The following is a 26,340-nucleotide window of genomic DNA, read 5'->3' on the forward strand; positions in this document are numbered from 1 at the left end:
TTGGAAGGCCTACATGTGACTCCAGACCCAGAGCAATGTGATTCACTCTTAAATGCTCACTGAAATGGCCTACCAAGCCACTCAGTTATATTCAACTGCTACAAAAACATGAAAAAAGAATGAACCAGGCCGACCACGGGCACCGGAAATGACGACGGCAAGCCAGCTCTGTTGACCGTGCAAAGTCCTTACTGACATCTGGGGGCCGGTGCCAAAGTTGGGAGATCTCTCTCTCACAGACTAGTCAAGCAGCAGCCTGATATACTCACAGAATCATACCTTACAGACAATGTCCAAACACCACTATCATCATTCCTTGGTATGTCCTGTCTCTCCGACAGGACAGACCCAGCGGAGGTGGCAGCACAGTGGTGTACAGTCATGAGAGAGTTGCCCTGGGAGTCCTCAACATCGACTGTAGACCACATGAAGAAGTCTCATGGCTTCAGATTAAACATGGGCAAGGAAACGTCTGCTGATTACCACGTACTGTCCACCATCAGCTGATGAATCAGTACTCATCCATGTTGAACACCACTCGGAGGAAGCACTGGGGTGGCAGGGTGCAGAATATATTCTGGGTGGAGGACTTCAATCTCCATCACCAAGAATGGCTCCGTAGTATCACCACAGACCGAGCTGGCTGGGTCCTAAAGGTCATAGCTGCTGAACTGGGACTGTAGCAGGTGCTGAGGGAACCAAAAAGAGGGAAAAACATCCTCACCAACCTGCCTGCTGAAGATGCATCTCTCCATGATCATATCGATAGATGTGAGCACCGTACAGTCCTTGTGGAGACAAAGTCCCGTCTTCACAATGAGGATACTTTCATCGTGGTTGTGTGTTACTATGACCGTGCTAAATGGGACACACTGCAATAAGATTTAGCAACTCAAGTTTGTGCATCCATGAGGGACTGTGGGCCATGAGCAGAATTGTACTTGATCACAATCTGCGACCTCATGGCCTGGCATATACTCCACTCTACCAGTACCACCAAGCCAGGGGTTCAATGAAGCGTGCAGGAGGGCATTCCAGGAGCAACACCAGGCATACCTAAAAATGAGATGTCATCCTGGTGAAAGTGCACGACGGGACTATTTGTGTGCCAAACAGCATAAGCAGCAAGTAATAGACAGAACTAAGTGATTCCACAACGAATGCATCAGATCTAAGCTCTGAAGTCCTGCTGTGAATGGTGGTGGACAATTAAACAACTCATAGAGGAGGCTCCACAAATATCCTCATCCTCAATGATGGAGGAGCCCAGCACATCTGTGCAAAAGACAAGCCTGAGGCATATGCAACAATCTTCAGCCAGAAGGGCCGAGTGGATAATCCATCTTGGTCTGTTCCGGAGGTCCATAGCATCACAGATGTCAGTCTTCAGCCAATACGATTCACTCCATATGATATCAAGAAATGGCTGAAGGCACTGGATACTTCAAAGGCTATGGACCCTGACAATATTCCGGCAATAGTATTGAAGACTTGTGCTCTAGAACTAGCCGCACCGATAGACAAGCTATTCCAGTACAGCTACAACATCGGCATCTACCCAGTATTGGATTGGATTTGTTTATTGTCACGTGTACCGAGATACAGTGAAAAGTATTTTTCTGCGTGCAGCTCAAACACATCACTTAGTACATGAAAAGAAAATGCGTAATGGGCAACACAAGGTACACAATGTAAATACATAGTGTTGCTCTTTTTAGCCTTGTCCCCAATCCCTGGGGTCGATGTGTCCAATGGTGAGGCGATTCCTCGATCGGGGGGTGGTCGTTCACCTGTCTTTGTTTCGGCCACTGCAGGAGCCGACAGGTCTGGCCCGGTATTCAATTGCTAATATGTTGCAATTGTTCCTGGGGATAGCCGATTTAACGGCAGATGTCTGGATAGATGGGCTGCAAACAGTCCTGAATGTAACTGCAAATACCTGGGTTGATGGGCTGTTGATAGCCCTGAGTATCGATCTGGGCTAACTTCCCCAGAGCCGAATATGCAATACTGTCTGCAGCTGCCTGCTTGTGGCTTGTTAGCAGCTTTTCCCAGCAGTCTTTCGGGTTAGCCATTTCAAACTGGGTTTTGGCCAGATTAATCGGAACGCAGCCATTTTACTTGGCTACAATAGAGTGATAGTGTTAGAGTTAGAATTAAGTTTTAAGAAATTAGTATGGTTATAGGAGATGTAAGAAGAAGATATTTGTGAGAGCTCGCAGAGAATCACCACGCTCCGGCGCCATCTTGCTGGGGAAATTGCCCAGGTGTGTCATGTACACAAGGAACAGGTCAAATCCAACCCAACCAATTACCGCCATATCACTTTACTCTCCATCAGCAAAGTGGTGGAAGGACTCATCATCAGTGCTATCAAGTGGCACTTACTCAGCAATAACCTGCTCATGGATGCACAGTTTGGGTTCTGTCAGGGTCACTCAGCTCCTGACCTTGGTTCAAACATGGACAAAAGAGCGGAGTGCCAGAGGTGAAAGTGACTGCCCTTGACATCAAGTGAGCTTTTGAGAGTATGAATTCAGGGAGTCCTAGTCTGGAGTCAATGGGAATCAGGGGGAAAACTCTCCGCAGGTTGGAATCATACCTGGCACAAAGGAAGATGGTTGTGGTTGGTGGTCAATCATCTCAGCTCCAGGGCATCACTGCAGGAGGTCCTCAGGGTAATGCCCTAGGCCCAACCATCTCCAGCTGCTTCATCAATGATCTCCCATCCATCATAAGGTCAGAAGTGGGGATATTTGCAGATGAATGTTCAGCACCTCGGATGATGAAGCAGTCCTTGGCCAAATGCAGCAAGACCTGGACAATATCCAGGCTTGGGCTGACAAATGGCAAGTTGCATTTGTGCCACACAAGTGCTAGGCAATAACAATCTCCTACAAGAGAGGATCTAACCATCCCCCCATGACATTGAGGACATACGCAGTGTAGTGTATGTGGACTTCCAAAAGACATTTGATTAAGTACCACATAATAATAGGTTGCTAACATATTTGAAACTTTGGAATAAAAGGGTCAGTGACAATATGGATTTACAATTGGTCAAATTACAGTGTCGGGGTGAAATTGTTTTTTGGACTGGAAAAAAGTGTACAATTATGTTGGCACTATAACCACTGATTTTGTTGATTTTATAGTGTGTGGATATATATATGTGTGTATAGAAAAAAGGTGTGGAAGAGTGGAACTAGCTCAGTTGTCATTGCAAGGAGGAGGCACAGACTGGACATGAATGGCCTTTGTGCCACACCCATTTTATGAAGTGGTTAAAATTCAATAAGAGTTAAATATGGCTGAGGTCTTCCACTTATTGGAGAGACAGAAACCGGCTTATTTTCTTAATGATAAGAGGCTAGATGCAATTTGTTAACAAAGACTTGCAATTCAATGGTTCATAGTCATACAGTACAATTCATGATCACTGGCCATCTTAGTGTTTTACAGCCAATTAAATATTCTTGAAGTAATGCACAAAATCATGAAGAGGCGATAGAGTAGACAAACTTGTTCTGCTGGGGGTGGGAGGGTGGGGAGAGGTTGGAGTGCCCTGACAGTGAAGGGAATGACTAGGATGGGGGGGGGGGGGGATGAATATTGGAGAGAAATGTAGGGATGCGTGGTGGGACAAGGGCAGCAAGAGCAGACATGGTGGAGGGCTGGACAGCGAAGGGGAGGTGAGGTCAAAGATTATGGGGGAGGAGGGCAGACCAGTGAGGGTGGAGGCTGGTGGTAAATCGGCAGGAGGGGCAATGAGGGTGAATGGGGTAGGGATAGTGAAGGCAGAGATTGGTGAAGGTGGACAGGGGAGGGACAGAGTTTGGCCGGGGTGGACAATGGAGGGGTAGTGCGGGTGCACGGTGAGGGCAGGGGAGGGGTACAGGATAGGTTGGTGAGGTGGATGGGAGGGGCAGTGAGGACAGGTTGATCGGGACGGACAGAAGAGGTTGGCTGCACATGGACAGGGGAGGGGCAGTGAGGACTGTGATTGTTGAGGGTGGGCAGGTGAGAGGCAGAATGGGGGGGGGAGTTTGGCAAAAGCAGACAGGCAGGGCAAAGGTTGGCAGGAAGGGGCGGTGGCGGGTGAGTGTTTGGCAGAAGGGGCAGGGGAGAGCAGAGTTTGGCATGTGGGCGGACAGGTGAGTGGCAGTGATGGGGTGGGGTTCATTCTGATCCCGTTCTTTGTGGCGTCACTGCCGTTTGAGTGACGGGAGTGTTTGGCCAATAGCAAGTGAAGGAGGCGGGCTGAGTGAGGCGTTGATGGGCGGGGCTTGCCACCAAGGTTTCGGTTGGGCGCCCGGCATTGTTTTGGCAGCAGCGGCTCAGGTGAGTGCAGGACAAGAGACCGAGGGGATAATGAGATCCAGAGAGGTTTGAAGGAGAACTGGTCTTGAGAGCTATTATAAGAAGCGGCCGCTGCCGGGGAACGGAGCGGTGGGAACTTCAACTGTGGGAAGCAGCACAGTTAGATGTAAAGACAGCCGGTGGTGGGAGGGGGAGATCTGGCTGGAGTGTTTGTGGGAAGTGCTCTGTCACAGGAGAAGGGCAGCTGTTTGGCACCAGTGACCACATCAATGTATTCTGCGGTTTCTCGTTGCTAGTGAAAGGTTGGTAATACCACTTGATGCGGTATGTTGTTTGTACCTGACCTAGCTATAAGAGAATAAGCTGCCAGGACTGTGATTGACCTGCAGCACTTGTAACTGGAACAATCTGCTGGGGGTGGACAAGTGGGGAGAGGCTGGGGTGAGGTCTCCTCGGCTTGCTTTTCTGTTGAGACTTTAATTATATTTTTGCTGGATCACTGAGCTCCCAGGAGCAGGTGACAATAAGGCCCAACTCTAGATACTGAGTGAGGCTGTTATGCCATCCTCTCCAGGTTTTGCCTTTTTCAGCCAGCATCTTTGGTACTTGTTGTCACACAGTGTTGAGGGTGTTGGAGGATTTAATAACTTAATTATTGTCCAGTTAATCTTGGCAACATTGTCGGTCTTCTTAAATTTGGCATGTTTGGCTTATTTTTAGTTCTTTGTTAAGGTGTGAAGAAGTTGTCTTGGTGATTAGGATAATGTTAACCCGCACAGCTTGAAAGCATTGTGATGTACCATAGTCAAATCCCAAAGCCTGTTAGTGATGTAGCTGGTATAAAGGTGCATTTTCCTATAGATTTAGTTAGAATCAAGCAAGTGTGGTTATCACTAAACAAACAGGAGGCCAGTGCTAGGGAATTGTTGCAAACGCAAGTTATTCGAGTGACATTTTTACCCTAAATTGACATTTAATTTAGTTATTGTGAGTGAAGGAAATAGAGATACATTTAAGTTGTTTTTTTTGTCTCTGGGTGGAGTGGAGTGACTGGTTATCTGCAGGACTGGATAAATGCTGACAAGCAAATTGTCCCATTCGACAAATGTCAGAGGTTCAAGCCTGGGTGATGAAATGGGCCGGGGATGGTGAGGCAGGGAGCATGGAAGGTTGAGGGAATGAGTAGTACAAAGGAACTTTACTGAAGCAGCTAGTTACAAGCAGGTTTTGAAATCCATTCCTAGAGCACAAGTTAAGGGCATCCCGACACTGCTCCAGACTCAGAATATGAAAGCAATTCAACTTGGTTGTATATTGTCGCCAGTTGATCAACTACCGACAACATTGAAAAAAAGTTTCAGGATAGCATTGAAGGATCGGTAATATAGAAGCAAAGTCACTGTAGCTGATTAATGGAAACTAGTAACCTGCACTGTGACAGCTTGTATTTTAATACACAAATGATAGTACTGGTTAAAATAAATCACATTTATATATACTTTAATATGCAGAAGTAAGAACACATAGAGTAGAAATAATCATGAAAATGAATTTATTTAGAATGTATACCCAGAACCAGTTGTATTTTTTCCTCCTTGCATTCTTTTCCTGATCGACCATTGGAAGTTGCCATTTATGGAAGCTCAGCACTCTCCGGTCTTTAAACTCAACAGCTGTCAGGATCCAGAAAGACGCACTGCTTTATACTATAGATTTCTTTGATGTATAAAGAAATTCCAATGTTGTTGAAAAAGAGATGATGTAATGGTATTCCCCTCATAATAAGACCATTCGAATGGAGTCAAAGAGTCCATCTTGAGTCCTGGCTTTTTGACACAGTATTTAACCATTTATTTCATGAAGATAACTTAAAATCCCACGTTTAACTGTAACTTGTAATACAGACCAGACATCTTTGTTCAAAATTGATAGAGATGGTATTGGATAAATTGTCGGTATTTAAAGATTGACAAGGCACTGGGACCAAACGAGATGCATCCAAGAAAGTGAGGGTGGAAATTGCAGCAGCGCTGGCCATAATCTTCTTTCTTTTTTTCTATAGAATCATAGAGTTTATAGTGCAAAAGGAGGCCATTCAGCCCATCGAGTCTGCACTGGCCCTGGCACCTCACCTATGCCCACACCTCCACCCTATCCCTGTAACCCAATAACCCCACCAAACCTTTTAACACTAAGGGGAATTTAGCACGGCCAATCCACATAACCTGCACATCTTTGGACTGTGGGAGGAAACTGCAGCACCCGGAGGAAACCCACGCAGATACAGGGAGAACGTGCAGACTCCGCACAGATAGTGATCCAAGCCGGGAATCGAACCTGGGACTCTGGAGCTGTGAAGCAACAATGCTAACCACTGTGCTACCGTGACTTGAGGGAGGTGCCAGAGGACTGGAGAATTGAAAACATTACACCCTTGTGTAAAAGGTTATAAAGATAAGTTCAGCAATTACAGACCAGTCAGTTTAACTTTGGTGGTCGGAAAGGTTATAGAAATAGTTATTCAGGATTAAGATTAATAATTACATGATAAATTTGTGGGTTGATTAGGAATAGCCAGTGTGGATTTCTTAAAGGAAAATCATGTTTATCTTGCTGGAGTTTTTTGAAGAGGTAGCAGAGAGGATTGATGAGAGTATTGCTGTTGATGTGGTGCAAACGGACTTCCAAAAGGTATTTGATTCAGTGCCACATGACAGAAGCGAGAAAAGTGATAGCTAATGAAATAAAAGGAGTGGTAGGAATGTGGATACAGAATTGGTTGAGTAATAGCAAACAGTTGAGGGATATTTTTGGGCTGGAGGAAGGTTTATAGTGCAGTTCCAGGGGTTGGTTTAGGACGTTTGCTTTCCCTGATATAAATGATATAGATCTTGGTGGGCAGGGTACAATTTCAAAGTAAGCAGTCTTACAACACCAGGTTAAAGTCCAACAGGTTTGTTTGAATCACGAACTTTCGGAGCACTGCTCCTCACCTGCGGAAGGAGCAGTGCTCTGAAAGCTAGTGATTCAAAACAAACCTGGTGGACTTTAACCTGGTGCTGTAAGACTTCTTACTGTGCTCACCCCAGTCGAACGCCGGCATCTCCACATCATGGCTACAATTTCAAGGTTTACGAATGATACAAAACTTGGCGGAATGGTAAATTGTGAGGGGAATAGAGTAGAACTTCAAATGGCATAGACAAGTTGGTGGAATGGGCAGATTAAGTTCAATTTGGTGAAGTGTGAGGTGGTTAATTTTGGTATGAAGAACATTGAGAAACAATATCAAATAAGGGGTACAACTCTAAAGGGTGTGCAGGAGCAGAGGGACCTGGGTATTTTTGTGTATAGATCATTGAAGGTGGCAGGACAGGTGGAGAGAGAGCGGTTAATAAAGCATACAGTATCCTAGACTTTAATAATGGTGGCATAATGCTCATGAGCAAGGAGGTTATGCTGAGCTTATATAAACACAAGTTAGACCCCAGCTGGAGTATTGGGGACAGTTCTGGGTGCCACACTTTAGGAAGGATGTGAATGCATTGGAGAGAGTGCAGAAAAAGTTTACAAGTATGTTTCTTGGGATGAGAAATTCAGTTATGAAGCGAGTTTGGGGAAGTCGGGACTGTTCTCCTTCGGGGGAAAGAAAACTAAAGAAATTTGATAGAAGTGTTCAAAATCAAGAGGTGGGTGGATAGAGTAGATGGGGTTAAATTATTCCCGCTCATTAAAGGCTCAAGAAGGGGAGGGCACAGATTTAAAGTGATTTGCAAAAGAAGCACATGCAATGTGAGAAAATACTTTTTCACATCAAGTCAGTCAGGTCTAGAATACGCTGCCTGGAAGTGTGGTGGAGGCAGATTCAATTGAGATATTCAAGAGAGTATGAGATGATTATTTGAATGGAAACAATGTGCAGGGTTGAGGGGAAAAGGCAGAAAAATGGCATTAAGTCATATCGCACATTCGAAGAGCTGGTGTAGGCATGATTGTCTGAATGGCCTTCATCTGCACCATAACAATTCTATGATTCTGAGTGCAAGATGCTTACTCGCTGAGGAGAATTTATCACTTCCAAAATTTACCAAGTGGTGTTCATAGAATCATAGAATTTACAGTGCAGAAGGAGGCCATTCAGCCCATCGAATCTGCACCGGCCCTTACAAAGAGCACCCTACTAAAGCCCACATATCTACCCTATCCCCGTAACCCAGTTACCCCCACAATCTATCTTGTACATTCTTACATGCAGGGATCTTTGTCCTTGTTTTGTGCACATGTTGTTAGTATTATCTTCCTCGTGTGCTTGGGCTCTCTTTCTATGTTGCTGGGTGTGGTGATGTGAGTTCTGCAGTACTCAGATACTTTTCAAACCAGTTCTCAGGACTTGCTGGTTTGGAATCCACTAATTGTCATGCATCAAAAAAGTGATTGCCACCAAACTGCACCCAGAAGAATACTGATGGGTGTCATCACTTCAGTCTATTAGTGGGTATACTGGGTTGTAGTACATGAGCATGGATGGATGATGAGGTCTTGGGTTGCGCTTGTGGTTCTTTAAAGTTTTCTCTCTTGGACGTAATTTAGCTACAAAATGTTCCCTCTGGCCCAAAAAGATAAAGTTGTCAAGCTGTTTGTTTTTCCTGGCCCAACCCAAATTACATGTTCATGACTCAGTTCACATCGGGAAGTGAATCGCAGGTGCTGCCTGTGGTTAAAACCCTGTAATGCACTTCAGGTGGCTAAATTATCATGCTTTTTTGAACAGTGAACCTGCTTTTCTTGCTGCTACTGTGGAATGTAAATATGTAAAGTACTGTAGAATCACTACAGTGCAGAAGGAGGCCATTCGACCCATCAAGTCTGCACCAGCCCTCTGAAAGAGCCCTATAATGTTATCCCCATAACACAGTAACCCCATCAAACCTTTTTGACACAAAGGGGCAATTTAGCATGGCAATCCACCTAACCTGCACATTCTTGGACTGTGGGAGAAATTTGGAGCACATGGAGGAAACCCACACAGGCATGGGGAGAACGTATTTTGTGAGGGCCACGACGAATCCAGCACAAGTTTCAAGGATACGAAGAAATAACATTTATTTACAATAACATATATATATAATTATACACAGCAGCAGCAACTTCCCTTGCTGCTTCCTCCTTCCTGCTGGTTCCAAACTGGCCAGCTTTATACAGGGAGTCTGCTAATGATTTCTCCACCCCCCTCATTGGGGAAGCTCTTACTCCCACAGGATTGTGGGATTGTCATTAGTCCCCAGCCAATGGTAAGCAGGCAGGTTATAACATCCCTCCCCCCCCAAAGTCCAAGGAATCCAACGAAGACCCTGGCGAAGGAGGGTGTCGGACTCGTTTTGCCGCAGGCCGGACACCATTTGCACGAGGAGCTGGATCGGGCAGCGTGTAACGAGACGGAGACCGGCGCTTCCGTGATGAACGGCGTAACGGTTGTACATCCACGGCCCGTGGGCCCGAGGATTTCCCCCTCTGATGCGTCCTGTGTCTCCATCTCGGAGTCAGAGTCTGCTGCCTCTGTCACCTCGGCGTCTTTATCTCCGCGCGGTTCTGTAACGACCTGCGCAGGCTTTGAGTGAGGCACCAGAGGAAGATTGTGAGGACTACTTTCCATTGTCTCTGGTCTCTGCGGCTATAAAAATGAGCTCCGGGGGGCGGGGAATCTTTGGAAGGGATAGTCTTCTGGACCGAGCGTGGTCTACATGTTTGCGCTGGAGACGACCCTGGGCTTGCACCTGGTAAGATATAGGGCTCGTTTGGCAAAAGATTACGCCAGGGACCCACTGGGCACCACCAGCAAAATTGCGAACGAACACTGGGTCACCGGCCGCAAACTGCCAAATCGGCCGATGCCGAGAAAAACCCTGTCCCTGCCGTACTTGTGTGCGGCGTACTTTTGCGCCAATGTTCGGGAAAGCCATACTAAGGCGGGTGCGAAGTCTCCGGCCCATTAGCAGTTCTGCGGGAGCTACCCCAGTCACCACATTGGGGGTGGTCCTATACGAAAACAAAAAGTGAGCCAGTCTCGTGTCCATTGACCCAGAAGACTGCTTCTTTAGGCCTCGTTTGAATGTCTGCACTGCGCGTTCCGCCAACCCATTTGAAGCCGGGTGGTAAGGGGCAGTGCGGATATGGCGTATGCCGTTCATCTTCGTGAACCTGGCAAACTCCTCACTGGTGAATGGAGTGCCGTTATCCGTAACCAGCACCTCGGGGAGGCCATGTGTACTAAAAGACAAACGCATCTTCTCAATTGTTGTGCAGGACGTTGTGCCTAGCATCTTATGCACCTCTAGCCATTTAGACTGGGCATCGATTAATAAAAGGAACATGGATCCTTGAAAACGGCCAGCGAAATCCGCATGCAAGCGCGCCCAAGGTCACCCTGGCCATTCCCAGTCATGTAGGGACGCAGCCGGCGGAAACTTCTGATGCTCCTGACAAATGGAACAGTTTTGGGCCACCTTCTCAATGTCGGCGTCGAGGCCCGGCCACCAAACATAACTCCGGGCCAACATTTTCATTTTGGTCACACCTGGATGCCCATTGTGCAAGTCTCTTAGTATCAGCTCCTGTCCTTTTTCCAGGACAATCACACGCTGAATTCTGACAGCTTGGAGGAAAATGCCCGCAACTCGCCTGGGAGCTGTCTATGCTGCCCACCATACAGGACTATGTGTCGAACCTTTGACAGGACTGGCTCCGTCTGGGTCCACTCACGGATCCGTGATGCCGTGACAGGCAAGGTGTCCATAGAATTTAGGGTTGCAACCACCTCACCGGTCGTGGGGGTCGACATGGGGCCGGTCGATAAAGGCAATCGACTCAGTGCGTCGGCATTCGCTATCTGCGTTCCTGGTTTGTGCTCCAGAGAATACTCGTATGCAGCGAGCAACAAAGCCCAGCGCTGGATCCGTGCGGAAGCAATGGGCGGTATTGGCTTACCTCTCTGAAAAGTCCCAGCAGAGGCTTATGATCAGTCACGATACTGAAGTGGTGGCCATACACGTACTGGTGGAAACGTTTCACCGCAAAGACCACTGCCAGGCTCTCTTTCTCGATCTGCGCGTACTTTTTTTCCGCTGCAGTCAATGTGCGGGAGGCGAAAGCTATCGGCCGCTCTGCCCCATTCTCCATCTTGTGGAACAAGACGGCCCCAATACCATACAGGGATGCAGCACATGTGACGAACAAAGGCTTTCCTGGATCATAGTGGGTTAGTAACCCAGACAACGACAATTGTTGTTTTACCCGCCGGAAAGCGGTTTCTTGCGGCTGACCCCAAACCCAGGTGTGATTTTTCTTTAGCAGAAGATGCAATGGGGCAGCGTAGTTGCCAGATTGGGGAGGAACTTCCCGTAATAGTTTACGAGGCCAAGAAAAGAACGAAGATGCGAAGTGTCAGTCGGGGCGGAAGTGTTGAATTGCACGCACCTTCTCTGCGACGGGGTGCAAACCTTCGCGGTCCACCCAATAACCCAGGTTGGCTACTTCCTTCGACTGAAAGACGCACTTTGTGCGATGTAAACGGACTCCAGCCTCCGAAAAGCGTCTAAGGACAGCCTCCAGATTTTCCAAATGTTCCTGCTCCGACGTCCCCGTGATCAAAACATCATCTAAGTAGACAGCGACACGCGGTAAACCTCTCAAAATGCCCTCCATAACGCGTTGAAAAATAGCGCAGGCAGAGGATACTCCAAAGGGCAAACGTGTATATTCATACAGGCCCGGTGTGTATTAATCGTTACATATGGTCTGGAGGCAGGGTCCAGCTCCAACTGTAGGTAGGCGTGACTCATACCTAATTTTGTGAACGAGAGTCCACCTGCAAGCTTTGCGTACAGATCCTCTATGCGAGGCATTGGATATCGGTCGAGTCGGGAAGCCGCATTCACTAAGTTTATAGTCGCCGCACAAGCGAACTGTGGCATCTGGCTTCATTACAGGTACAATTGGTGCTGCCCAGTCAGCAAAACGGAGAGGCCTGATAATACCCAAAGTTTCCAAACGAGTGAGCTCCCCTTCTACCTTCTTGAGCAAGGCGTAAGGCACTGGGCGCGCCCGGAAATAGCGCGGCGTGGCTCCTGGTTCGACTTGGATATGGGCTACGGCCCCTTTTATTTTCCCCAAACCGGGCTGGAATACATCTGGGTATCGTCCGAGCACCTCAGTCAACCCTCCAGAAACTGTTTGGAGGATGTGCTGCCACTGCAAGCGCAAATGGTGCAACCAGTCCCGACCCAACAGGCTGGGCCCGTGGCCGCGCACCACGATAAGTGGGAAACACCCCTCCTGGCGTCCATAAACAACAGGGGTCATCGTAGTTCCTGCAATGTCCAATGGTTCCCCCGTGTAGGTGGCCAACCTGGCCTGTGTGTCGGTTGATGTAAGGGTCTGTATACCCTGCTTGATGCGATCAATGTCCTCTGGGCGATTCACAGAGACTGCTGCGCCAGTGTCCAACTCCATCTCAAGCGGGTGACCATTGCCCCGTACTGTCACCTTAATTGGGGCCATATGGGGAGCTGCCACACAATACAGCTGCAGGCAGTCGTCCTCCGTCTCTACGTCCTTGGGAGTAGTCGCCGCAGGTTCATCCACATGGAAGGTACCGCCCCTGGGCTGGTCCCAGTTTCGGTTGGAATGATGGCGTCCGCGACGGGGTCGGCGCCTACAAGTCTGACACGGACATGGCTCCTCATCCATTGGTTCTGGAGAAGGCTCCCTTCAGGGAGGAATGTCCGATGGCCACTGGCGTTGGTCCTGATGTTGTCTCGCCCAAGGTACCGCAGGAGTGCGGGGGAACGTTTTCGGATGGCAGGGGCTGCGCCCCAAGGCATGCATTTCATTCCCTGTATCTCCTGCACTCCTCGTTCTGCGCTCTCTCGGGACAATACTATTTGAATGGCCTGTTGAAAAGTCAATGTTGGCTGAGCTAACCACTTTCTCTGGGTGGCCGCATTGTTAATACCGCAAACCAAACGGTCACGTAACATTTCTGACAAGGTCTCACCATAGTCACAGTACTCCACAATCCTCCATAGCCTGGATAGAAAGTCGGCAAGGGATTCTCCTGGGGTCCTCTCAGCGGTATTAAACCGGTAACTTTGGACTATCGTGGACGGGATTGGGTTAAAATGCTGCCCCACTAAATTCACAAGTTTATCAAACGTTTTGGTGTCCGGCGCAGCTGGGTACGTAAGGCTCCAAATCACCCCAAAGGTATGCGGGCCGCAGGCGGTGAGCAATAGGACCACCTGGCGCTCGTTTTCAGTGATATTGTTTGCCCGGAAATAGTAACGCATCCGTTGTGCATACTGGTTCCCAGCTTTCCAGCGCAGCATCAAAAACATCCAAACGTCCATACAGAGGCATGGTATAATAGAAAACAACTTCCAACCTATATCCAACAAAAATCCAGGGAGGTGGCTTCAGCAGTGTAGACAGCTATTCACTTTAACCTTCGTCGCCAGTTTTGTGAGGGCCACGAAGAATCCAGCACGAGTTTCAAGGATACAAAGAAATAACATTTATTTACAATAACCTATATATACACAACAGCAGCAGCAACTTTGCTTGCTGCTTACTGCTTCCTGCTGGTTCCAAACTGGCCAGCTTTATTTATACAGGGAGTCTGCTAATGATTTCTCTGTCCCCCCTCATTGGGGAAGCTCATACTCCCACAGGATTGTGGGATTGTCATTAGACCCCAGCCAATGGTAAGCAGGCAGGTTATAACAACGTACAAAGTCCATACAGACAGTCACCCAAGGCTGGAATTGAACCCGGGTCCTTGGCACTGTGAGGCAGCAGTGTTAACCATTGTGCTCCTTGCCACCTGTAATGGTGGATGGCAAGAAGGAAATTGCAGGACGTAAAAATAATCTTTATTAGTGTCACAAGTAAGCTTACACTAACACTGCAATGAAGTTACTGTGAAAATCCCCTAGTCGCCACATTCCGGCACCTGTTCGGGTACACTGAGGGAGAATTCAGAATGTCCAATTCATCGAACAAGCACGTCTTTCGGGACTTGTGGGAGGAAACCTGAGTACCGGGAGGAAATCAACGCAGACACGGGGAGAACGTGCAGATTCCACACAGACAGTGACCCAAGACAGGAATCGAACCTGGGACCCTGCCGTTTGGAAGCAACAGTGCTAACCACTGTGCTGCCGTGCTGTCTATATCAATAAGTGTTTTCTGCACAGTGCACTTCTGGTGGTTATAATACAACACTCTCTGAATGCTGTGCGATTTGTGGCCATCTGGTAGAATAGATGCCTGAAATTATGTTTACATGACAGCAATTGACGTTTTTAGATCATTAACGGTTCTAACCCAGCTAAATTAGAACCAAAGTTGAGCAGGCAAAACGGTGGGTTGTCATTGAAAAGGAGGTAGTTGGGTACAGTCGAGATACATTCCCAGGAGGGGGAAAGGTAGGGCAACCAAAGTCAGAGCTCCCTGGATAAGGAGAGTCAGATGAAGCAGCAAAGGGGGCATATAACACGTCAGTTTGATAATACAACTAATAACCAGATCAAATAAAGCAAAATTGAGAGAGGAAGCAAAAAAGGAAATCGGAAAGACAAAAGAGATAATATGAAAGGAGACTAGCAGCTAGCATGCAAGGGAATCTAAAAGTCTTCTATAGCCAAAAAAATAGTAAAAGGGTATTATGAGGAGGGATGGGGATCCCTCAGGATCAGAAAATTGGTCCACACATGTAGGTAGATGGCATATGGCTGCGATACTAAGTGAGTACATTACCAAGAAAGGCGATGCTGCCGCAATCATAGTGAATGAGGACATAGTTGATGTATTAAAAATTGATAAAGAGGAAGTATTAGGCAGGCTAGCTGTACTAAAGTTGACAAGCCACCTGGACCAAATGGGATGTATCCAAAAATGCTGAGAGAATCATGGCAAATTGAGGCATTGTTATGGGCCAGGGTTTAGAGAACCCCAAAGTGTATCATGGAGTTCACCTGACCCACAACTTTAATAGATTGTGGTATGGGGAGCACACGGCCCACTCTACAGATATGGTACAGCAGAAATCGAAAAGTATTTTTTAAAGCAAAACAATGTTTATTCTTTGAACTCAAGTTAACCTTTTTAAAACATACAGTGAACATCTTAGCAACCATTAATGCAAATACAACCCACAAAGAATACAACACTAAGTAATCCTTACTTTCCTTTTAACATCCATAAGACTTTAAAAAAAACTTTTAACAGAAGCACATCAGGTTTAAATTCACTACTGAGAACAGTTATAACTCTGAATTCATCAAATGATCAAGAGACAGTCTTTACATGGCAGAGAGAACAACATTACACATTCTGTGGCTGACTGCAGCTCCAACACTGAAACAAACCAAAAAACCACAGACACACCCAAGTTTTTTTCTCAAAGTGAAACTAAAAGCTGACGGACAGCCCAGCTTCACCCACACTCTGACATCACTGCAGTAATAAACACCCATTTCTTAAAGGTACACCCACTACAGTTATTCTCTAAAAAAACACCCATTTCTTAAAGGTACTCTCACATAGTTTACATAGAAGTTTACATAGAATTTACAGTGTGGAAGGAGGCCATTCGGCCCATCGAGTCTGCACCGGCTCTTGGAAAGAGCACCCTACCCAAGGTCAACACCTCCACCCTATCCCCATAACCCAGTAACCCCACCCAACACTAAGGGCAATTTTGGACAGTAAGGGCAATTTATCATGGCCAATCCACCTAACCTGCACATCTTTGGACTGTGGGAGGAAACTGGAGCACCCGGAGGAAAGCCACACACACACGGGGAGGATGTGCAGACTCCGCACAGACAGTGACCCAAGCCGGAATCGAACCCGGGACCCTGGAGCTGTGAAGCAATTGTGCTATCCACAATGCTACTGTGCTGCACAGTGGTATTTCTGCTGGACTAGTAGTCCAGAGACTCGGAGTAATGCTCTGGGGACCTGGGCTTGAATCCCACCATAGCAGACAGAGGAATTTAAATTGAATAAAAACATCTGGACTTAAAAGTCTAATGATGACCATTAAACCATTGTTGATGGACAGGGTGGATAGTCAGAGACTTTTTCCCAGGGTAGAGGGGTCAATTACTAGGGGGCATAGATTTAAGGTGCGAGGGGAAAGGTTTAGAGGAGATGTACGAGGCAAGTTTTTTTACACAGAGAGTAGTGGGTGCCGGAGGAGGTGGTGGAAGCAGGGACGATAGTGACGTTTAAGGAGCATCTTGACAAATACATGAATAGGATGGGAATAGAGGAGTATGGACCCCGGAAGTGTAGAAGATTTTAGTTTAGACGGGCAGCATGGTCGGCGCAGGCTTGGAGGGCCGAAGGGCCTGTTCCTGTGCTGTACTTTTCTTTGTTCTTTGTTCTTTGATTGTCATAAAATAACATCTGGATCACTAATGCCCTTCAGAGAAGGAAACTTGCCATCTTTACCTGGTTTTCCTGCAACCACAGCAATGTGGTTGATTTGTAAATGCTGTCTAAAATGGCCACTCAGTTGTATCCAACCGTTACAAAGAAAACACAAAGGAATGAAACCGGACGCATCTCCTGGCAAGACCAAGACACCAGGAATGGCAATGGCAAACCCAGAACTGTCGATTCTGGCAAAGTCCTCCTTATGAACATTTGGGGGCTTGTGCCAAATGTGGGTGACCTACCTCACAGACATGCAGCAGGTGGTGAGGGAAAACATACTTGATCTCATCCTCACCAACCTGCCTGCTACAGATGCATCTGTCCATGACCGTATCGGTAGAAGTGACCACCACACAGTCCTTGTGGAGACAAAGTCCCATCTTCACAAGGAAGATACACTCCATCGTGTTTTGTGGCACTACCACCATGCTAAATGGGATAGAGTGCGAACAGATTTAGCAACTCAACACTGGGCATCCATGAGGGACTGTGTGCCATCAGCATCAGCAGAATTGTATTCAACCACAATCTGCAACTTCATGGCCCGGCATTCTCTCCCCCCCCCCCCCCCACCATTACCACCAAGCCAGGGGATCAACCCTGGTTCAATGAAGAGTGCAGGAGAGCATGCCAGGAGCAACTCCAGGCATCCTAAAAATGAGGTCAAGCTACAACACAGGACTACCTGTGTGCCAAACAACATAAGCAGCAAGTAATAGAGATAAGCCATTCCACAACGAACGCATCAGATCTAAGCTCTGCAGTCCTGCCACATCCAGCCGTGAATGGTGATGGATAATTAAACATTTCATTGCAGGAGGAGACTGCACAAATATCTCCATCCTCCATGATTGATGAGCCCAGCACATATGTGCCAAAGACAAGGCTGAGGCATTGACAACAATCTTCAGCCAGAAGTGCTGAATGGATGTCTCCTCTGGAGGTCCCCAACCTTATAGATGTCAGTATTCAACCAATATGATTCACGCTACTTGATATCAAGAAATGGCTGACGGCACTGGATAGTGCAAAGGCTATGGGTCCTGACAATATTCCAGCAATAGTATTGCAGATTTGTGCTTCAGAACTTGCCGCACCCCTAGCCAAGCTGTTCCAGTACAGCTACAACACTGGCATTCGCCCACCAATGTGGAAAATTGCACAGGCATATCCTAGTCACAAGAAACAGGTCAAATTCAGCTCAACCAACTACCATCCCATCCGCCTACCCTTGATCAGTAGTAAAGAGATGGAAAGGGTCATCAACAATATTATCAAGCGGCACCTACTCAGCAATAACCTGCTCACAATGTTCAGTTTGGGTTCCACTTTGGTCATTCACCTCCTCACCACATGACAGCCTTGGTTCAAACATGGACAAAAGAGCTGAACTCCAGAGATGAGGTAGGATTGACTGCCCTCGACATCAAGGCAGCATTTGACCAAGTATGGCATCAAGGAGACCTAGGAAAACTGGAGTCAATCGGAATCAAGGGGAACACTCTCTTCTGGTTGGAGTTATACCTGGCACAAACGAAGGACATCACTGCAGGAGTTCCTCAGGGTAGTGTTCTAGGCCCAACCATCTTCAGCTGCTTCATAAATGACCTTCTTCCCATCATAAGGTCAGAAGTAGAGATGTTTGCTGATGATTACAAAGTTCAGCACCATTCGCGACTCCTCAACCACTGAAGCAGTCCATGCCTAAATGTAACAAGACCTGGACAATATCCAGGCATGGGCTGAAAGTTGGCAAGTAACATTCGCGCCACACAAGTTGCCAAGCAATGACCCTCTTCAACAAGAGAGGATCGAACCTTCGTTCCTTGACATTCAATGGCATTATCATTGTTGACTCTCCCACTATCAACATCCTGGGGGTTCCCATTGACCAGAAACTGGACTGGACCAGCCATATAAATAGTGTGGCAACAAGAGAAGGCCAGAGGCTAGGAATCCTGCAGCAAGTATCTCACCTCATGACTTTCCAATGCCTCGCCCATCATCTATAGCAGTATATTTCAAACTTTTTTTCCGGGGACCCATTCTTTTTTTTTGACTTTAGAGTACCCAATTCATTTTTCCAATTAAGAGGCAATTTACCGTGTCCAATCCAACTAGCCTGCACATCTTCTGGGTTGTGGGGGAGAAACCCATGCAAACACGGGGAGAATGTGCAAACTCGCACGGACAGGGACCCAAAGCTGGGATCGAACCTGGGAACTAGGCGCCGTGAGGCAGCAGGGCTAACCCACTGCGCCACCGTGCTGCCTCCGGGGCCCATTCTTGCCAACCTTCGGGACACACCCCGGCCGACCTTCAGAACCCACGCCGGCCGACCTTCGGGACCCATGCTGGCCAACCTTTGCCACTCATGCCAGCCGACCTTCGTGACCCCGCCGGTCGACCTTCGCGTCCCACGTCGCCCGAACTTTGTAACCCACCATTTTTGCTTACCTTTAAGCAGGTGAGCCTGCTTGGTCCTCACGTTCTCACTTGCTTTGTCATTCAATTTATACGTTTCTGTATGGGTTGTTCATCAGAAATCCTGGAGCTCACAGCAGCACTGTTTTGTCCTGCTGTGGATTCTCCTGAGCAGCTCACACCACCATTGCTTTGTCCTGCTGTGGATTTTCTTGAGCCACTGGCTCCAGCAAGTTTAGTTGTGAGATCCTGGTTTGTTTGTGTCTCTGGTCCTCTGTTCTATATTACAAAACAATCTATTTTAAATTTTACAGTCCTGTTGCTTGTTTGCTGCTAACAAAATGGAGGAATCGCAATTGCGCCCAGAACACATGACGCCGGGGGCGTGACCTGCTCTGTGCCGTTGCTTCAGGCAGGAAGACTGCATTGAAGTAAAAAAAAAGTTTCTCCTGGGTCAGCATGCTGACGTTAGGAGGAGGCGGTGTTTATTTCTGGGCACTGGGCATGCGCACTGATGAGCGGGCATGCATGCGCAACGCGGCCGCATTCTGAAAGCCGCTTGTGGCCATCATTTTTAAAGCTGGTCGCAGCAGATGTTTATAAAAGCTGGCTGCTGCGGCCACTGCGCATTAATTCCCGCAATCGGGAATGCCGCGATGGATGGCTCCGCGACCCTCCCAACACCCGCCTGCGACCCACCCGGCATGAACCCGACTTTGAAAATGACTGATCAATCGGGCACAAGTCAGATGGAATACTCTCCACTTGCCTGGATAAGTGCAGTTCCAACAACATTCAAAAAACTGCACACCATCCAGGACAAAGCAGCCCATTTGATTGCTACCCCTTCCACAAACATTCACACCCTCCACCACCAAAGCACAGTAGCAGCAGTGTGTACCATCTGCAAGATGCCCCGCAGGAACTCGTATGTGTTCCTTAGGCAGCACCTTCGAAACCTATGACCAGTACCATTTAGAAGGTCAAGGGCAGCAGATACCTGGGAACACCATTACCTGGAGTTCCCCTCAAAGTCACTCACCATCCTGACTTCCCTGTCGCTGGCTCAAAGTCCTGGAATTCCCTCCCTAACAAAACTTAGGGTGTACTTACATCTCGGACTGCTGTGGTTCAAGAAGGCAGCTCACCACCACTGTCTCTTTTTTTTAATAAATTTTTTTTATTGGGTTTTTGAACAAAGTATATTTACAGTTATGTACACAGAATAAAATACATATATATATATAGAAGAGAAAAAAAACAATTTAAAAAAAAAAGACTGGTATGATATTGTGCACTAGCTCAACAACAACTCTGTACAGTTAGCAATATTATTTTTAACAAATCGGTCGGCACCTGTTTGTGTGTGGGGGGGGGACTGGAGAGATACATATACATTTGGGTGCCGGAGAAACAATTACATTAGTTATGTCCAATGCAGAGAGGGCAATACGAGAATGGATCTGGTGTTGGTGTTGTTACTTGCTTCTCCTGGACGGTTTTCAATGCCGTTGTCGTTGTGCGTTCACCTCCGTTTCGGCCGTTCATCCCGTATTTTCCTTGCTCTCTGTTACTGTATTTGCCGAGTTTGTTGTCGTTTCCCATGCTCTCCTTCTGGCTTTCATTCCCTTGCCTCTCCCCCCCCCCTCTCTAGTTTCCCTGTCTCCTCCCTCTTCTTCCCCCCCCCCCCGGTCTATTCCTCCCTCTCACGCCTTGGCTACTTTCCCCTGATTCACACCTTGGCTACTTTCCCCTGATTCTTGACTACCTGGCTTTTCTTCTGCTTGTTCGTTGGCCACAAACAGGTCCCAGAACAATTGGGTGAATGGCTCCCACGTTCTGTGGAAGCCGTCGTCTGACCCTCGGATGGTGAATTTGATTTTCTCCATTTGGAGAGATTCTGAGAGGTCGGACAGCCAGTCTGCAGCTTTGGGTGGACCGCCAGTTGAACAGGATTCTACGGCGGGCAATCAGGGAGGCAAAGACAAGGGCATCCGCCCTCCTCCCCAGGAATAGATCTGGCTGATCTGATACCCCGAAGACCACCACTTTCGGGCATGGCTCCACCCTCATCCCCACCACTTTGGACATTGCCTCGAAAAAGGCTGTCCAGTATCCATCAAGTCTGGGGCAAGACCAGAACATGTGGGCGTGGTTGGCCGGGCCTCTTTGGCACCGTTCACATCTATCCTCCACCTCCGGGAAGAACCTACTCATTCGAGTTAAGGGGCCTCTATGTCCCACTTTTAGTTGCGTCAGGTTGAGCCTTGCTCACGTGGAGGCGGAGTTGACCCTATGCAGTACTTTGCTCCAGAGTTCCCACCCTATTTCAATCCCCAGGTCTTCCTCCCATTTCTTTCTTATTGCGTCCAGTACGGTGTCGGCCCTTTCTACCAGTCGATCATACATGCAACTACAGTTTCCTTTATCTAGGATGCTTGTGTCCAGTAATTCTTCCAGTAATGTCTGTCGTGGCAGTTGTGGGTACGTCCTTGTCTCCTTTCGTAGGAAGTTTTTGAGTTGCAGGTACCTTAGCTCGTTCCCCCTGGCTAGTTGGAATTTCTCCGTCAGTTCATCCAATGTTGCGATCCTGCCATCTGTATATAGGCCCCTAACTGTCAGTGTCCCTCCGTCCTGTCCCCACTTTTTAAAGGTAGCGTCAGTCAGCGCTGGTGTGAACCTATGGTTGTTGCAGATGGTAGCTTTGTCCGACATTTTGGTCAGGCCAAATTGCTGCCGTAGTTGGTTCCAGGACTGGAGGGTGCCTATCACCACCAGGCTGCTGGAGTGTTTTTTGGGTGGGGATGGGAGTGCCGCCGTGGCGAGAGCCCGGAGGGAGGTCTTGCAGGAGGCCTCCTCCACGCGCACCTACTTGGCTTCTGGCTCCTTGATGCATTCCCTTATTCACTCGGCTGTCGCCGCCCAGAGATAGAATTGTAGGTTTGGGAGGGCTAGCCCCCCTTGGACTTTGTTTTTTGTGAGACCTTCTTTGGGATCTTCGCATTCTTATCATCATCATCTCTCTCTCTTCCCCCCCCCCCCCCCCCCCCCACCCCCCCCCACCCCCCCCCCCCCCACCCCCCAACTATGAACGCCATGATTAGTTTGTCCAGTGCTTTGAAAAAGGCCTTGGAGATGTAGATCGGGATGGATCTAAGTAGGACGAGGTTCCTGGGCAGTACGTTCATTTTGATCATCTGGACTCTCCCCGCGAGTGAGAGTGGGAGTATGTTCCATCTTTGCAGGTCCTTTTTGGCTTCCTCTGTCAGACTGGTGAGGTTCCATTTGTGGATCCCTTTCCAGTCATGGGCTATTTGGATCCCCAGGTAGCAGAATTTGTGTGGGGCTTGTTTAAACGGCATTCCCATTCGTGCTGCCCCCCCTACTTGTGGGTATACCGGGAACTCGCTTTTGCTCATGTTGCATTTGTAGCCCGAAAAGGCAGCAAACTCTTTCAGGAGCGTGATGATTCTGTCCATGCTGCTTTGTGGGTCCAAAATGTAGAGGAGCAGGTCATCTGCACAGAGTGAGACTCTGTGCTCTCTGCCGCCCCTTCGGATCTCCCTACAGCTTTTTGCTGCTCTGAGAGCAATTGCTAATGGCTCGATCGCTAGAGCGAACAGCAGCGGGGACAGTGGGCATCCTTGTCTGGTGCCCCTGTGCAGCTACCACCACTGTCTCAAGGGAAATTAGGAATGGGCAATAAATGCTGGCTTAGCCAGCAAAGCCTACATTCTGTAAATGAATTTTTAAAAGGGCCACATAGCCTCCTCCTGTTCTGTAACCTTTATTCTATAAGCATGCGCAGGGTGCAGGTTTGTTTTTATAATACTCCATGTTTTGGCCTTGCATTCTTCATCTTACTTTGATAAAGAATTGATCTTAGCACTTCAAGATTTTCTGAAGATGTTAAGACCAGTGATACCTTTTGAGGAATTAAAAAATTGAATTCAAATTTTAAGTGCAGATCTCTGCTTACTGTCTCTCTCTCTCTGTCTCTTCATACCATAAGAGGGCATTGATGACCATGGACTTCCATATGTTGGACTTATGGTTATGCTTGGTAAAATAATGCAGTGGTTTACAGTTGCCTTCTGCACTCTATTTACTAATCCAATAGTGGGTGCCGGATCCCGCAGGGGAGCCGTGAGGGAGGGGGAACCAGCGGGTGCCAGATCCCGGAGGGAAACCGTATCTTGCCTGCCGTCGGGGTACTCGACATAGGCGTATCAGCCGAGGTGGAAGCGAGACCCCGGAGGTGGACTTCCTGGGGAAGACAAACAAGCGGTTGTGAGGGGTCTTATTCGTGGCCGTGCAGAGGAGCGATCTAATGGAGTGTAGGGCATCGGGTAGGACCTCCTGCCAGCGGGTGGTTGGGAAACTTCTCGACCGTAGGGCCAGAAGGACAGCGTTCCAAACTATCGCGTTCTCCCTCTACATTTCCCGTTTCCCCGATGCCTTTGCTGAGCAGATACTGACGCAGTTCATCGCTCATGAATGATGTACCCCGGTCGCTGTGGATATAAGCGGGGAAACCAAACAGGGTGAAGATGCTGTGCAGTGCTTTTATCACGGTGGCCGAGGCCATGTCGGGACAGGGGACGGCGAATGGGAAGCGGGAGAACTCATCGATGACGGTGAGGAAGTAGGCATTGCGGTTGGTGGACAGGAGGGGGCCCTTGAAGTCCACACTTAGTTGCTCAAAGGGCCCCAGGCCTTCACTGGACGAGCCTTGGCTGGCCGGTAGAAGTGCGGTTTGCACTCCGCGCCGATCTAGCAAGCCCTGGGCATGGCCTTGACCGCCTCGGTTAAGTAAGGTAGGTTGCGGGACTTGATAAAGTGGACGAGCCGGGTAACCCCCGGTGACAGAGGCCATGGTGGATGGCTTGCAGGCGGTCCTCCTGCATGTTGGCGCACGTGCCGCGGGACAGGGCATCTGGGGGTTCGTTGAGCTCCCTTAGACGATATTTGATATCGTACGTGTAGGTGGAAGGTTCGATCCTCCACCTCAAAATGTTATCGTTTTTTATTTTGCCCCGTTGTGCGTTATCAAACGTGAAGGCTACCGACCGTTGGTCGGTGACGAGGGTGAACCTCCTACCGGCTAGGTAGTGCCTCCAGTGCCACACAGCCTCCACAGTGGCTTGTGCCTCCTTCTCGACTGCAGAGTGCCGAATCTCTGAGGCGGTGAGGGTCCGGGAGAAGAACGCAACTGGTCTGCCTGCCTGGTTGAGGGTAGCAGCCAGGGCGATGTCTGACGCATCGCTCTCTACCTGGAAAGAGATAGTTTCGTCCACCGTGTGTATAGCAGCTTTGATGATGTTGGCCTTGATGATGTTGGCCTTGATGCGGCTGAAGGCCAATCGGGCCTCAGCCGGCAGGGGAAATATCGTGGTCTTTATGAGTGGGTGGGCTTTGTCCGCATATTTGGGGACCCACTGGGCGTAAAACGAGAAAAGCCCCAAGCACCGTTTGAAGGCTTTGAGGCTGCGGGGGAGGGGAAGTTCCTCAAGAGGGCGCATGCGGTCGGGGTCGGGGCCTAGGACCCCGTTTTCCATGACATAGCTGACGATGGCTAGCCGGGTTGTGTGGAAAACGCATTTTTCCTTGTTATAGGTCAGTTGAGGGCTTGGGCGATCTGGAGGAACTGTTCGAGGTTCGCGTCATGGTCCTGCTGATCATGGCCGCAAACGGTGACGTTTTCCAAGTGCGGGTATGTAGCCCACAAGCCGTGCTGGTCCACCATTTGGTCCATCGCCCTCTGGAAGACAGAGACCCCATTTGTGACGCCGAAGGGGACCCTGAGGAAGTGGAAGAGCCGGACGGCTGCTTCGAAGGCAGTACAGGAGCGGTCTTTCGGTCGGATAGGGAGCTGGTGGTAGGCGGATTTGAGAACGACCGTGGAAAATACCCGGCATTGGGCGATCCGATTGACCATTTCTGCTATGCGAGGAAGGGGGTACGCATCGAGCTGCATGAAGCGGTTTATGATCTGGCTATAATCCACGACCATCCGTTTCTTTTCCCCGGACCGGACTACCACCACTTGTGCTCTCCAGGGGCTGTTGCTAGCCTCGATGACCCCCTCTCCCAGTAAACGCTGGACCTCTAACTTGATAAAAGTCATGTCTTGGGCACTGTACCGCCGGCTCCTGGTGGTGACGGGCTTACAGTCGGGAGTGAGGTTCACGAATAGAGAGGGGGGTGCGACTTTCAATGTCGCAAGGCTGCATACCGTGAGGGGGGCAAGGGTCCGCCGAACTTCAGTGTCAGGCTTCGGTGGCTGCACTGAAAATCCAGTCCGAGCAGCAAGGGCGCAGAGGTGAGGGAGGATATAAAGTTTGAAACGGGTGTATTTGGCGCCCTGGATCGAGAGATCCGCAATACAGTACCCCTTGATTTGGACCGAGTGGGACCCGGATGCGAGGGCTTTGGTTTGGGACACGGGATGGGTGCACAAGGAGCAGCGCCTTACCGTTCCTGGATGAATAAAGCTCTCCGTGCTCCCGGAGTCGAAAAGGCATGGAGTGTCGCGCCCGTTGACCTGGACCTGCATCATAGAGTTCTGCAGGTGTTTTGGCCGCGTTTGGTCGAGGGTGATCGCTCCCAGTTGCGGGTAGTCCGAGTCCTCAGCCGAGTCGGATTCGTAAAATGGCTGCTGCCGTCGGTCGCACGTGTCGGGTCGAGAAGATGGCCAAGCCAAGATGGCCACCCCCATGATTCGCACGAGGCAGATGATGCGTCAGAAGGGGCGTGTCGGGTCGATGCACAGCCGCGTTGCGAGGCCTGTGAGCCTGATTTTCGGGCCTGCTGTTCTTTGTGTTTCTGGCCCTTGGGCCTGGCCAGGCACACCCTCGCAAAATGCCCCTTCTTCCCGCAGTTGCTGCAGATGGCGGAGCGGGCTGGGCAGCGTGGGCGTGGGTGCTGGCCCTGCCCACAAAAATAGCACGGTGTGCCCCCGGTCTGGGCGGGTCACCGCGCGGCGCAGGCCCGTAACGTGGCCGAGTCTGGGGATGTCCGAGGGGGGCTCGCAGGGTCCGCGGGGGTATGTGCCTAAATTATGTCAGGCCACTTCCAGCGAGGTGGCGAGCGTTAGCG

The 26,340-nt window shown here is 49.0% G+C and overlaps 1 protein-coding gene across 3 annotated transcripts in view; it reads left to right on the top strand.

Moving 5' to 3' along the window:
• The first annotated feature begins 4,278 nt into the window (after positions 1-4,278).
• abca3b (ATP-binding cassette, sub-family A (ABC1), member 3b) overlaps positions 4,279-26,340 on the top strand; it is a 238,092-nt gene continuing 216,030 nt past the window's right edge. For all 3 annotated transcript variants that reach the window (XM_072481322.1, XM_072481324.1, XM_072481325.1), the window contains exon 1: positions 4,279-4,341. The gene's annotated coding sequence lies outside the window, so the exon portion shown is untranslated. The remainder of the gene's footprint in view (positions 4,342-26,340) is intronic.

The sequence above is a fragment of the Scyliorhinus torazame genome, chromosome 17, assembly GCF_047496885.1.
Source record: "Scyliorhinus torazame isolate Kashiwa2021f chromosome 17, sScyTor2.1, whole genome shotgun sequence".
Taxonomy (NCBI): domain Eukaryota; kingdom Metazoa; phylum Chordata; class Chondrichthyes; order Carcharhiniformes; family Scyliorhinidae; genus Scyliorhinus; species Scyliorhinus torazame.